Source organism: Schistocerca piceifrons, chromosome 8 (genome assembly GCF_021461385.2).
Source record: "Schistocerca piceifrons isolate TAMUIC-IGC-003096 chromosome 8, iqSchPice1.1, whole genome shotgun sequence".
NCBI lineage: Eukaryota > Metazoa > Arthropoda > Insecta > Orthoptera > Acrididae > Schistocerca > Schistocerca piceifrons.
Window position 1 is genome coordinate 192,782,361 of NC_060145.1, and position 15,360 is coordinate 192,797,720.

Here is a 15,360-nt window from a genome sequence, read left to right on the forward strand (position 1 = left end):
TTTTAAAAATGTTTCTTAACACGGAATTTCACGCGCCTATTTGTCAGAGGGTCAAGTATTAGTCTAGTGCGATATTCGTGTTATCGACATTTACTAAACTCGAAGAATAACTAGTACTCTAGCAACGACAGCACTGCCTTGACTAACGCTGAATGCTACCGCCAATCATGCAGCTCTATCGACTTGCTGCTGCATTACTATTTATTCTTAGTGTTATGCTGTCTCCCTTTAGTACATATCGATAACGCGAATATCGGACTAGACAAGTTTGGAGGGTTCGTGTAGAATGGTCCAGTAAAACTCCTAGTTACAACTTATTTTGTTTGTAATGGGAAACAAACCGACGCACTCTCTTGACTCTAGTCGTAGCATGAAACACATGACGATCAGTATTTGTTTGGGGTGCCTCCAGCTACACAATACATCACGAAACTGAACATGTCTACAGAAACATCAGAAAAATGCACCTAACAGCTCTTAGGAGAGAAACTCGACGTACAATTCAAATGGACTTACTCACTTATCATCCATAATCGCATCTCACACAAATGAAAATCCCTTCCCAAATATGAATCAGTTATTAAGGGTAGTCGTATATAATTTAACTACTAGGATAAATATCAGAATACATGGCAATTGTACCCCTAAATGCCGGCCGGTGTGGCCGTTCGGTTCTAGGCGCGTCAGTCTGGAACCACGTGACCGCTACGGTCGCAGGTACAAATCCTGCCTCGGGCATGGATGTGTGTATTGTCCTTAGGTTAGTTAGGTTTAAGTAGTTCTAAGTTCTAGGGGACTGATGACCACAAATGTTGAGTCCCATGGTGCTCAGAGCCATTTGAACCATTTTTACCCCTAAATGGTGTTACGCGGACTTCCGTATCTCAAAGGTTTATAAGTATACATACCAAAATTAAATGAAAAAACGTTATCCATGAAAGATTTTGACCATACAGTTCGCTGAAAAATAAAGCAAAATATATAACGCTCATCTCTTCATTGCGAGATACTGCCGTGAAAAACAAATTACCTACACACACCCTGCGACACACGGAATCATTTTTTCTGTATCTGCACTTATTGCGTAATGAACAAGAGACTAGACATTTGGAAATGTTCAGTCTCACAGTATCAGGTTTCGTGAATGTCGGAGATCTCTGGTGCGGTTGTTTTTGCGAAGGTGTCTCAACGGGGAAATTGGCTCACTTGTCGATTCACATTAACATGGAAGCTAAGCGTAACACGACAGCCTATAGCAAAGAGAAGAGACAGGTTTTATAATCACAAACACGCGACCGCTGACGCAGAGGCGGCTGCTATGATCGGATCGTATTCCTGTTGACAGCTGAATTCAGCTTGACAGAAGCACGAGGACGGCCAGTTTCACATTATGTTCCACAATTGGGGCTGTCTCTGGACTTCCAACTGCCGCTTATGTGACGACGTGAGCGGGAAAACCCGTCCGTTGGACAGCACAATGGCTGCTCTTTTCTCATAGTCAGTTTTCGGGACCAGTGAAAAATTAAAGCTTACCCCAAAATTAATAAATATTGAACCATATGTGTCACTGAAGAACGAGTAAGCTCATATGAAGTGGAAAAGACGGACGATTACACGTGTGAAGACGCGACTTCGCTATCCGCAATATTTTGTAAGTAAGTTAAATGTTATAAGTAATTTCTGGACTGTAAAAGTGAATTTCTCGACAACACATAATGCGATTGCAACGAACGATGTTTCTACATCTCATAAAATGCTATCGTACTGTGACAGTATATTGGCTGAAATTATTCACAAATTTAAATGAGAAGCCAAAAAGTGGATTTCGCACAATTGAAAACTGATTTTCTTACTAAATAAATTCAGAAGCAAAAAGTACTGTAAATCCAGATATACAGGAAATCGTTGACTGCATAATTTAAATTGTTTGTTAACATTTACACCTGTAAATCCGAAAATGAGGGAAAACTATAGAAATTATTGCTTACTAATAAACTATGGGAAATAAAAGTGATAACAGCGCAATATTTCTCGGGAAATTTCAGTGTGGTTTCATGTGTCATATTTGTATAAAAGGTTAAAACTAAAAATTTCAACAATTTTCTTGTTCAGTAGTTTAACTGACTTGAGTGGTGCTTCACCGAGGTTTCCTGAGTGAACAGTAGCATTTTGGTGGAGTCTGTTTCGTCGCCATTGGAGGTGGTCAGGCTGGTGTTAGTCTGTGTTTCGAGAAAGTCCTATCTGACGAGCAGTGAAATAGCTGCCACTATTTCGCGTGAGTGAATTATTCAGAGTTCCTAGAAATTTTTCGGCATGTGCTGGACTTCTTTTTTTTTAGTTTTGTGTGATACAAGCCACACTTATAATATTTCAGTGTTCAGACGTTGTGGAATTAGTAGTTTGAGGTACTGTGGAACCTCAGCGGTTTTCTAAAGATAATTCATGCAATTAATCGTAGTTTATTCATCTCCCTTCAAGATCTTACGAAATCCGGTCAGGTTCTGAAATTATTTTCTTGTTAACTGTGGCTTTCGATTTTTCTGTTCTTATTGGAAATGAACTCGATTTTGTGAAACTTTAAAATATACGTGAGTGCGTACGTGACTTTTGCGTAGCAAATTCGGCCTGCATTTATATTAAAAACTTATGTGGAACACTGGGTACATTGCACGCGATCGACGCTTCAAACTTGTAAGTCCAGCTACATTTAAGGGGGCACACTGAAGTGTTTCTGTGGTGGCACATGGGGGCTCCGAGCTGATATAGAACTTATGAAAATCTTAGAACTTTGATTTTCGGCGATACGATTGAGAGAGACCGTATTTTATTTCGTCAACCACTCTAAATACACATTTCTATAAAACCCATTGGTTGCATAGGCTGGTTATGTTGACATGAGTCTTGTTGCATAGTGTCAGAAATAGCCTTTTGGCAAAGGCTGCCATAACGTTACATCATGGGTGTGATTATGCATCGCAAAGAAGACACTGGATAATGATTTCTCCAGGAGACAACAGCCATGGTGTGTGACAAGACATATGTATCTACGGTTCCTATGAGAAAAATCTGTTACAGCGCTAAATGTTGTGTGACTCGCTGGTCGTCAGGCTGGATGTGTATACAGGGTGGTCAGAAACTATATGAAAAGTTTGTAAGGGTGTTGTAGGGTAGGCTCTGCTGAGAAATAATTGTCAATAAAAAATCTCTTTACCTTGCCCTATCTTCCAGGTAATTAGCACTGAATTTAGCAATGAGGTCGTTGGGCAGGCAAATTGAAGCACACAGCCACCGATGGTGTCACTGTACCTGTTCTTCGTTTGCTACCCTAAAATCGAACAGCAGAGCGACATTGGACATGGGACGGTAGGAAAGATCCAACCCGACCCAAAGACTGAGCGGTCTCGTACACTATCATCTACACTAAGAAGGCAACTGACGCTTGCTGTACCGGACAGGCCGCTTGAATTTACGCAACAACACATTTATTGGTTAACTTCAATGTAAATATGCTAGGAAACAGCGTTATACATCGAATTTTTTGGCAATAGGTATTTCTCAGCAGAGCCTATGCTGCAAACCCTTACAAGCTTTACAAAAGGTTTCCGACCATCCGGTACGGAAATGCAGGTGAATGTTTGTGGGAGCACAGCGTGATTGCGAGCTATTGTCCATACCATCAGCCCTGTTCACCCTTTTGCCCTCTCCATTCACCCTGTCAGTTGTCAAACCCACTCCACCTCGATTCAGCCGCGATAAGTCGCCATTGAGTCGGGTCATTGGCTGCGACCCAGCTCAGCCACTTGCGCCAAGGTCGAGAGGAACCACTTGCCTACCCGTTGTCGGTCGGTTCCAGACCTGCCAAGTCAACACCCCGTTATAATTGTGTGTCCAGTGCCTGCCGCCACTCCACTGCTTTACTCAGTGTCTGCCACTTCCATCCATCCGCACAAAATCTTACGAGCTGTGATTAGCAAACGATCCACTTATGTTTACGTAGAAGTACAAACATCTCCATTCAACCCACCAGTCAATTCTTCTCCAGTTTTTCATTATATTGTACTAGAAAATTAAAAAAAAAATCTTGTTGAACTTACTAAGTAAAGTCTCCAAGGGAAAGATGAAGTTAAATTGACTTTAAAAACACGTATTTTCTACCTTACGTCGTTTGGATTCATACTACTATCAGAATAATTGCACTTTTAAAAAACTGTACTACCTTGCACTTAGACAACTTGATTTTAAGAGCTTATTATTTCTTGCACCTAGCATATTTGTTCTATTATCAACTTCACACATTTTCATTCATACTTTAGCGCTGTTATTTGTTAATGGTTATTCTCTGCTACCGCTGTTAATCATTCTTATGCAACTAATTTCATTTATGATGCAACTAAGACTATGTTAAAGGCAATATATGGACTTCATTGCTGTTCCTGTAAATCACTCTAGTCGAACATGCATTACCCCTTTACTAGGCACTTGCGTTAATCCCACCACGCGGTATATCAGATTTCGATATGCTCATATTCCATGGTGCCTCTTCGCTTAGCAGTCCGCCTCGCTTACCGTGCCCCTAGTGAGCGGGTCTTTTCTTCTTCTGAGTTTTTCGTCTTTATGTCGCTCACCATTTCTCCATCCCTGGAACAGAAGAGTTTTCCGGGTTCTATACGCCACTGTATTCCCTTACTTATGACGTTCTGTCGGTAGTACCATCGACATCTCATCCACAAAAACCTCACACACACTTAATAAATCAATAATTTTAGCTAAAAAAGTTAGTCGTTACCTTACCCCTTGCCTTGTGTTACCTGCCATTCTTTGACACTTTCGTGGCGTTGTGAGGAAGAAGGCTGGACAAGGCCGACTGTCAAAACGTATGAGCTTGTTGTTTTCATTGTGGCGATGTCATCATTGTGCACTGTGGCCATATTCAAAGACATTAGTCTTATTATGCAATGAACGTAACGAGCATTGCTGATACTTCTCTTGTTGATTATAGGTCTGTTTATTGACTATGAATGGATGTGTCAACGTCCCCTAGAATTATGCGTCTGCTGCCTCTCGCTTAGTGACTATTTAGCGAACGACATTGCAGTATTCACACATAATAAGCAACATTTTATAGCAATACCACAGCATAACTCAGGTCTACGGCTAACTTCCCACACAAATTACGTACAAAATATGCGCCTGCGATAATCTGTGGCAGCCACACATAAAAATGTGATGATCTGTACGCTGACAGTAATAGTATATTATGTGTGTTAGTTTACCACTAGCGTTTCTAATAAGGAAGTGTAAATACAAGCTACTTACGAATTTTTCTCTGTGTGAAATGATTTAGATCTTCCATTTTTTTCGGCGATATTTGAGGGATACCGCCTCTTCAGTTTTAACTTTAGCACAGGAAATTAGACTTACATGTATCGTATATAACTGGCTTAACGTAATATGTATCTCCATTAAAAGTTCGGCTCTAATTCTGTAAGAGAAATATTAATACCAGGCTGAAAACATGTAGGAGAGTAGTTACACGTATAGTATTCATCCTACGTGTGACCCAAATAGCGGAAATTATTTCACTAAATATGGCTCAAACGACATCAAGCACTAGCTGTTCAAAAAAATAGCTACACACAGCATACAACTACTGTGAATCGAGTGAACATTTAACAGTATAATAAAAAGAGCTGATCATTAAACAACATATGCACAAGGCATACTACTAATGAGAACTGAACATTGTAGAATACAACCGACGAAAATTGCTGCTTATATCCGTCTGCTGTGTAGTAAGTACCACCACGCTAAATGTCGGAAGCCAGCTGTATTCAGCGTGTCCCTGGAGGAATGTTCAGTATTTAGCGCTTTAACTGAAGCGATCATTCGAAGCAAAAGAGTGTAGTGGACATGTTGTCTAAAGTACGTACTTTAACAGCTATGAGCACTTGCTGAGTGGAAGTGATGTGTTATACAGTAGTGAAAAGGAACAAGAGCTCATATCTCTTAAGGTATGCATTTTAGAGCCAACGCTTACTAGATCTTTGTCTTATAACTCCTGGGGCACCCTGTATAGAGAAAGATGATTAACAGTGCTAAATACATATTATACGTGACAATGTAATGGCCGGCCGCGGTGGCCGTGCGGTTCTAGGCGCTCCAGTCTGGAGCCACGCTGTTGCTACGGTCGCAGGTTCGAATCCTGCCTCGGGCATGGGTGTATGTGATGTCCTTAGGATAGTTAGGTTTAAGTAGTTCTAAGTTCTAGGGGACTGATGACCACAGCAGTTGAGTCCCATAGTGCTCAGAGCCATTTGAACCACAATGTAATGTATTTTACTATTTCACAATAGGTAACAGCATATTTAAGTATTTCATTATCTGTATGAACTCTTTCAGTCCCATTACACTACGTGTCGAATTTTTATTTTCAGTGATTTCTGATGAATTGTATGCACCTCCACGTCATAGGTTTAACATCAGCCCCTAGGTTGCTTTAAACGACGTAAATTACTATGTGATATGTCATTACGCGAGGTCTCGTGAGCATACACAACACAAAGCACTTAGAAGTATATAAACTGATCCAGTTGATATGGAAGTATGAGACATTGCAGCAGAATAGAAATTGGCCATAACAAGCCCGTTATACAGGGTGAGTCACTAAATATTGCCACCAAGAATAGCTCCGAAAGTATGATAGGAGCTGAAAAGTTTGTGTGACAAAAGTTGCATGGGACAACGGGGGCCATAATATGACGTTGGTTTTTTGTTGCTAGGTGGGGTCGCTTCAGAGATATGAAGATCGGTTTTGTTTTCTTAAATCTGGTATTATAGTTTGGTACTTATTTTCTGATAGCAGCTAGCGAGACGAATCAAACGATATGTAACAGTAAGGTCTTTGAGGGTCAACGAATGTCACAAAGGTGGCATGAACGTCCATTTACAGCTTGTGTTCGAAATGATGACCACTGGTAACAATGCAGTGCTGCAATCTTCTTATCATAGATTGAGAGGTATTCCTTATCACATCGGCACTTATCGAAGCACATGCTCTGATAAGTCTCTCCCTCGCATATCTTCAGGTGTTGTTGGAACGTCTTTATAAACAATGTCTTTTACGAACCCCCACAAGAAAAACTCCCGAGGTGTCAAGTCCGGCGAATGAGCCGGCCACGACGCATCTCCTCCACGTCCAATCCAACGATTTGGGAATTGTCTCTGGAACTCATTTCTAGCCATCAGCGAAAAATGTGCCGGACACCCATCGTGTTGATACCACATCATGTTCATTGTTCCTAAAATTACTTCTTCCAATAACGGACCTAATGTTTCTTGCAGAAATGTGGTGTATTTCCTACCATTAAGATTTCCTTCGATGAATTACGGGCCTATAATTCTGTCCTCCAGAATCCTTACCACGGTTATGGTGTTCAACTTGCTGCATCCAACATAGATTTTCAGTTGCCCAATAGCGCATGTTATGCAAATTAACATTATTTCCATGTTTTCTTAAATGTAGCCTCGTCAGTAAATAAAATCAAATTTATTAGTGTGCCATCACTCTGAACTTGAAGTGGAGCCAATCGGCATAGTTCAACGCGACGCATGCAATCCGTACCAAATAATTTTTGATAGAGACTGATATTTAAGGATGATATTTATGGCGATGCAGAACACAAACAACACTACTCTGGTTCATGCCAGATTCCCTTGCGATTTAACGCGAACTAACACAAGGATCTCGAGCCACAGTGACAAGAGTACCAATGTCAGTTTCCTCATTAGCAATTTTTCTTTGCAGGATATGTTTCCGATGCGTTAAAGATCCAGTTGTTCTCAATTTATCATATACATATTTAAATGTACGACGTGTAGGAAGAGTACATTGAGGATATGTTTCAGCCTATACGTCTCTAGCTCTCATTGAATTTCGTTGCCATTCTCCGTAAATTAGAAGCATATCCACTTGTTCTTCGAAGGAATAAATCATTAACATTCGCTTGATTCGACGTTATTAGTCATACCGTTGCTATTAGTGTTGTACTACGAAAGCGTCGAATGGTGTTTACTTGGCAATGGCACATCAGATGGATGCGCCGTATTCTGCGAATATTTACTATTTGAACGATATACGAGAGAGAATTGTCAGAGCATGTGCTTCGATAAGTGCCGATGTGATAAAGAGTACCACTCAATCCAAGATAAGAAGATTGTAAACTGCATTGTTACCAGTGCTCATCATTTCGAACACACGCTGTAAATGGACGTTCATGCCACGTTAGTGACATTCGTTGAACTTCAAAGACCGTACTGTTACTCATCATTGGATACGTCTCACTAGCTGTTATCACGAAATAAGTACCAAACTATAACATCCAATTGAAATCCCCGTACACCAGAAGAAAGATGGGTGAAGAAAGTATTTGAGGGAAACCAAACACCAGTCGCCCATAGGTCGAGCAAGGCAGTGATGGATTTACGACTTGGCGAAATATCTGCCAGCCATGCAGGCAAGACATCTGAAGGAACAGAGCACAAGACAGAAAGGAGGCTATATGTGGAAGTAGCGCATGGTCTTCAGGGAGTATCAGAGCTGGATGTGTATTTATGTACGTATGTGCATCTACAACAGAAGCAGTGACAGCTGATTAAGACATGCGTTTCAAGTTGCCTTCCTCTTTTGCATTCAGTATACCTGATGACGATCTGAGGGATTAACGCAAGGCTTCCAAACCCGAATAACATTTACGATTGCAGTACTGTATAAAAATTCAAATGGCTCGGAGCACTATGGGACTCAACTGCTGAGGTCATTAGTCCCCTAGAACTTAGAACTAGTTAAACCTAACTAACCTAAGGACATCACAAACATCCATGCCCGAGGCAGGATTCGAACCTGCGACCGTAGCGGTCTTGCAGTTCCAGACTGTAGCGCCTTTAACCGCACGGCCAGTACTGTATAAAACGGACATTTTGTATTTAAGGGGGGTACGACGTCAAACAGGCCGACCTGGAGCACGAGAGGCACCACAGGACATTTTAATTTCCACTGTCTATACTTTTACAAATAATTTCATAAAACTTTGTCAGCATGACCAGGAAGGATTCAGAATTCACACACATAGCAGTGGAAATTCGAAAACATAACGAAGTAATTTTTTTACATGTGAAATTTCATAATTTTTTTCACATACTAATTGCAGCATTTGTTGCTATAGGTACACTTTTCTTCATAAGTAAGAGAGATGTTTCGATGAATTTTTCACAATATACAAACCATACTTAAAGGTGTATGGAACTCTAGAATTTTCCAAATCTATTAAAAACTGTGGTAAAAATTGAGGTAATTAACTACAAAATTTGTGTTTCTTCTAAACATGAAGGTTAAATTACAACAGATCATGCGTATTTTCAAAAATCAAAGAAATTCTAGGCTTTCATACACCTGTAAGTATGGTATGTATGCTGTGCAAAATTCATCAAAGAATTTCTCTAACTTATGAAGAAAAGTGTACCTATAGCAACAAATGCAGCCATTAGTAAGAGAAAAAATGATGAAATTTCACAAGTAAAAAAATTATTTTGTTATGTTTTCGAACTTCCACTGCAATGAGTGTGAATCCTGAATCCTTCCTGGTGATGCTGACAAAGTTTTACGAATTTATTTGTAAAGGTATAGACACTGGAAATTAAAATGTCCTGTGATGCCTCTCCTGTTCCAAGTCGGCCAGTCTGACGTCCTACCCCCCTTAATCTGGTACTGTGTGTAACATATCACTGAAGATGTAATAATTATAATCAACTAATTCATCAGCCATAACTTATGATTTCCTTTGAATAAAATGCGGAGTAGAAAACTTCACGATGGTTTAGCAGAATGTAATATTCCCCTGCCCCCCCCCCCCCCTCTTTAGTATTCTAGCCTTAAAACCGATTGTAATAAATAAGTATTTTTAACAGCTTTTGTCATAGAAGAAAAACATATTTAAGAAGTCTTGTGAGATTTTTTAAATTTAATTTCGTATATTCCTTTTATGTTGATTCGTAATACGTTTTAGATCAGAACTTTCCCCTTGCTGTTGAAACTCCGCAGTGAGGAAAGATTCTGTTCCTGCGCTTTCTTACGTCGGAGACGACTGAGAAGTCGGCAGTTTGTCCGAGATCTGTAACGCTAGTAAAATACTCATAGAACAGCATATATTCTTTCCGTGGAATAAAGGAAAGCCGGTACGCTCTGCTGTGGAAAGTGGAAGGCGTGACGAGATGTCGAGGGAGAGAGTCCATCGCCGGCGACATGGTCTCCAAAGCACGGAGGACCTCACCCGAGTGAGGCTGGCCGCCGACAAGGCGAGTAGCTGCGTAGGTAGGAGAGAGGTCGGCAGAATGGGAGGGGGTGGGGGGGGGGGTGGAAGGTTGTTCGGCCACTTCGCAGAGCCGCTTGTCGCCGCCGCGCTGGCCCCGCTGCCTCCGGCTGTCGGCATTAATAAAACATTGGAATCATCCCAAAGTGTTTTACCGAGTTCGTCGGCGAGGTCGCTAGCCGCCCTGGCAGCCGTCCCGTCTCCGTCGACGCCACCTCCGCCCCCGGGGGACGAAAAACTCCTTCGAGGCGGCCGGAAAAACAGCGGGTGGAGGCAGTGGCGGCAAGACCCGCTCTTGCCTGTGCGACACGGTGGAAGGGTTGGAAAAGGGGGGGGGGGGGGTGCGAGTCAACAGCGCCTGCGCGTCGAGTACACGTCCCAGTTGCCAGCTCCCAGCAAGGGGCAAAGTTGGGCGTCCGTCGCAGGCGCGAGCCGACCCACGGGGCATTTCCTTGATTAATGCGACGAGCGGCTACGCAGGCCAGGTCGGCGTGTAGCGCGGAGAACGAGTCGGCGGCACCGCTCTTCGCTAAATGCGGGCCCTGTCCTGATCCGTGGGCAGAGCTGCTGCTTTCCGGAGACCGATGCTGGCGGAACAAGGCAAACAGCACTGCAATTGTTTTCTTCCCTCATATTTTTCCCTTTCATTTCACAACTAAGAACACGTTTGGGACCGAATTCTAAAGCCGTCGGCACACGGACCGTGTTGTCGAACGTTAACGTTGAGCGTGCCAAGTTCAACGTGCTGCTGATCGCTCAGGAACGATGCGACTTGTGCACTCGGTACGTGAGCCCCCAACGTGGTATGTGCGATCGCAACGCACTCCAGCGGCAGTTGAAGGATGTTTCTAGTTCTTAAATCACACTGTTTACTAAACGGGAGAACTAAAATTCCCACTTTAGCTCTGTTGAAACGCACATTTCCTCCATCGTCCACGAAGAGGAAATTACCAATGTCCGATCAATATGGACACAGGCATGTAAAAGTTCCGTTACAAACAGTGCGGGACAAATTTGGAATACTTCTCCACATAAGATGAACATTATTTCATCATTCCCACAATTTAGTAAAACCCCAAGGTCAGTCTTACTTGATCACTGTTCCTACCCAGTAGCAGAATTTTTCCAACATGTGAATTACGAAGTGTAAATGAAAAAGGAGCAAGATACCTTTATACAAGTACCGCAAGCTGTCCTGTAGCCAATCGAAAAAAGTCACCCCTCAAAAAGAAGGTGAACTTATATTTAAATGACATGTTCTTTGATAGTATATACTTATATCAAACTAATAATAAAGTATCAGAGACTAATAAAAACGGCAATGTTAGGAAAAAAAATGCGAAATGTCTATACGCGAACCGCCGCTCCAACAAACCACGATTTACAGGACAGTGACGGTACTTATTACGCTATATCAACAACACGCCACTTACTTCTAATCATATTGTATTACCCCTTGCTGAAAACCTTAATAGTAGATATGTTACTAATTAAAATTTAATTATAACAAATTGTACCAAGAACAATGCGTTTTGGGTGGATCTTCAGTGTGTCGCTGCTTTCAAACAGCCTACTCTCATCATACGGAAGTTACAAAAATTCTTTTGGCACGAATATGATGTTTCTCATGATTTTATTGGAACGAATCACACAGTTAACCGGGTTTTCCAGTGATTCTGAATTTGTTGGTGCTGAGAAACGACATACAAACCTACATATGGATTTGAAATGAATGCCAATATGGCGCCCCACAGCTCTGTACTGAATGGAGACGGCGTGCGTGTGACGTGGGTGGCGTTGTTCCATCTCATTGGTCAACGCTCAGACGCACGCTCAGAATACCTGGCATACCAGATACTGCTCTGCAGTTCGGAAAGACTCCCGAACGAGCTATTCCACGCTATGACGTCAGAAACTCGGCACGCTCAACGCCGACGGCTTAAGCCTGTAGGCACACATATCGTGAATTCGAACATTGTGCATTGAGAGTGCCGAGTTTCTGACGTCATGGTTTGAAAAGAGCACTTTGGGCTGCCTTCCTGAGTGTGGAGTGCTATGTCTAGCATGTCCGATATTGTGAAGGTGCGTTTGATCGTATGCCAGTTGGAACCCATATGTATGTAGGGTGTTCCACAATTTACGTTACTCACTTCTAGAGATTGTACAGCGTACTTCAAGTTTTATATAGGAATCCATTTCTGGGAACGTCATCCAACAAATCTACAGAGCTTCACAGTCATAGTCGCTGGCGCCTGTAAATGTATGCACATACAAGGTGATTTCATGATTTTATAAGCTTTCAAGAATGATGGAGAAACGTATCAATTTCAGATAAGAGTCCCTGCTTCAGAAGCGAACGAATCGAAAGCTGCAAGCGAAAACCATTCTGAAACCTCTGACAGTGGTGTCAAGGTATTGATGCTCTTGTTGCTAAGAATGTAGCGTATGCAGCTTTCATTGTGATAGTAGTATGGACAAAGAGAAGAAAAAAATGTCTAGCAAACATTGGCTTTAAAACTCAAACCTAATCAGCTATGAGCACTTTTCGTCTTTGCTAGTGTGAAACACATCTCCTCCATTGAAAAGTGCTCAAAGCTCTTAAGGTATGCACTTTAGAGACAATGTTTACTAGACTTTTTTTCTTTTTTTGGTCCATACTAGCACCTCTGAAACTTGCCCACACTACAGTCTTATGGGAACGGTTTTCTCTTACAATAATCGACCCGTTCGTTTCCAGTACAGGGCCCCTACTACAAGCATAGGAGACGGTGATTGTTGTTGTCCCCTGAGCAAGAAACAGTACGTAGGTCTTGAATCCGCTGTCTTGAGGCTGTAAGAAACTTTTAGCGAGGAATTTTTATTTAAAAACAATTAAATTTCCAATCAGTTTGTTTACACGGGATGCCACTAGCACTTATTGGCAGAACACGAGACACTGTACAATTACATTTCACTTTTGAATCACAAATAATTTAAATTCTTCAACAAAATAATGAGCTGCCTGTTTTCGTAATTACTGTCACACTGTTCTCAGCTATAAGTTTTCTAATAAAGTCTTAACACCGACTGAGACAGATAATGTTCATAGTCCGACACTGACGAAGCAACTCTGGTCTTACAGCCGAACCACTTAGCTCGCCATCCGACTAAGGCGTGATCCGAAGATCGCCGAAGTGCTTCGTTTCCTCTCGTTTAGCAGTTCTTTAATATTCTGCTGCTTATTAATACTTGTAAAATTATGAAATGATACCACGCTATTGAGAGATGTTGCTATTTGAAATGCAAGTAAATACGCTGGTTCGTTTGTCTAATAGTAATAACAGAAAATTATCAATTTGGCCCTCTGCTTCCGAATGCAGCAGCCAATCGGATCACAATTTAGGCGGTCTTTTTCACAATACCCGTACCGAACAAACCATCTGTCGTTGGTACCTTACACCGCATTACGTCATCTTGCCAGTTCTACCGTCTCAAATGCTCTAAGTAGAAGTTCTTGTACCTCAATGCGATGACTGCAAAGCCAGAAATATTACGTCCGTTATATCTAACTGATACATTTATCCTTCTCCACAATCCTTGAAAGTTTGTAACATCGTCACGGAATCACCCTGTATGTACATTTGTCAATGTGTAGTGTCGTTGGATGATGTTGCCGGACATTGTGTCCTGTGTGAAACTGGAATTAATATTCCCCTCCACAACCATTAGAAATTTGTAACACGAATTGTTAAACACCCTGTGTATGTTATGCACCAGCAAATAGAGGATCTCTCGGAAGACGCGTCATTAACTGTATGATTTATTGTAAAAAAATAACAGGAAATGCCATATTGGTGATTAAAGAGTTATTGTAACTTGCGTATTATCAAAGTATGCCGTTCCAAGGCAACGATACTTCGAGGATCCATGAAAAACGCTTTGTTCTTCGCCTAATTTGTTATAGTTAAATTGAAGCTTGCAGGATATGAATATGTAAAAAATACTAATCATTCAATTCTGCCCGGTGTAGCGTAACGACCAGAATAGCAGACCTGCAACGTTTTTGGTCGTGCGTTGCTGTTACGCGTCTCACTAGATCCAAGATTTTTTCTAGCGGTTTCTAGTAGGTTATGATACTTTCTTATTAGTTCAATAAAATTATTTTCACTAATATTCTATGTTCGTAAATATAAGCCCAAAGTTTCTAAGGAATGAGTTTGTTCGATGGGCTTAATCTACAAGAGAGCTTGTACTACTTACAGTAAGATTTTTTACACTTTCTTGTTTTAATTTTTATGTACAGCATACAAATATAATAATATTCTTATTTCAAATTTTCTATTTCACATATTTTAAAGATTCTGGTAGTATGCCAAAGCAGAAGTGCGGTCAGCACGGTGGACTACTAAGCGAAGGGACCCGGCTTCGAATCTCGTCCGGGCCAGAGATTTTCTCCGCTTGGGGCTGGATGTAGTGTTACGTACGGAATGTCACTAATGGCCTTCCATTGTTAAAACGGCTCCATGTGCTCGTCACAACAGCCAATTAATTTTAAAATTTTTCTGCTACTGAATAGCAATAGTGATCAAGTAAGAATGAACATAGGGTTTTACTAAAAAGTGAGGAAGTTGCAATAATTATTGTCTTATGTGGATATCTGTTCTAAATTTGCATCGCATTATTTTAATGGAACCTTCATAAGCCTATGTCTTTACTGACTGGGTTTGGCATTTTCCTTTTTTGCCTTTCAACGTATTCATAGAGACTGAGGTTTATATTTGTGTATACAACAGAGGGAACAATATGACTAGCATAATTTTGGACAAGATAGGAAATATACTTTTTCATACACCTAACGTAAGAAACATAACAACGTCTGTTTCGTAAACAGTGCGGTTCGCGATCCGGACAAAGCAGACGTTGAACTCGGCAAGCTGAACGTTGACCTCCGAAAGCACGGTCCGTCTGCAGACGACTTGAAGTCTTTCTCACGCCAGACGAGGCAGCTAACGTTATC